The sequence below is a fragment of the Mandrillus leucophaeus genome, unplaced genomic scaffold (assembly GCF_000951045.1).
Source record: "Mandrillus leucophaeus isolate KB7577 unplaced genomic scaffold, Mleu.le_1.0 Scaffold235, whole genome shotgun sequence".
Lineage (NCBI taxonomy): Eukaryota > Metazoa > Chordata > Mammalia > Primates > Cercopithecidae > Mandrillus > Mandrillus leucophaeus.
In genome coordinates this window covers 3,312,775-3,313,234 of record NW_012102421.1, presented here as the reverse complement: position 1 = coordinate 3,313,234, position 460 = coordinate 3,312,775, and positions in this window count along the sequence as shown.

The window sequence follows — 460 nt, the reverse complement described above, 5'->3', positions numbered from 1 at the left end:
TCTGTCACCCAGGCTAAAGTGCAATGGTGTGATCTCACCTCACTGCAAACTGTGCCTCCCGGGTTCAAGTGATTCTCCTGCCTCAGCCTCCTGAGTAGATTGCTGAGACTACAGGCGCCTGCCACCATGCCGAGCTAATTTTTGTATTTTTAGTAGAGACAGGGTTTCACCATATTGACCAGGCTGGTCTCAAACTCCTGACCTTGTGATCCACCCGCCTTGGCCTCTCAAAGTGCTGGGATTACAGGCATGAGCCACCATGCCCGGTCATAGATTTCTTATGTCAGTAAGAAAAGTGATGAATATAGATAGAAGTATAGAAAATGCAATTTACATAGGAAGAAATCAAATTGGCCCAAAACATATAAAAATATTTAACTAATTCAGTTCAAAAAATGCAAGTTAATACAATAAGCTCCCAGAGCAAATGACAAAGATTGTTTAAAACTATAACATCCCA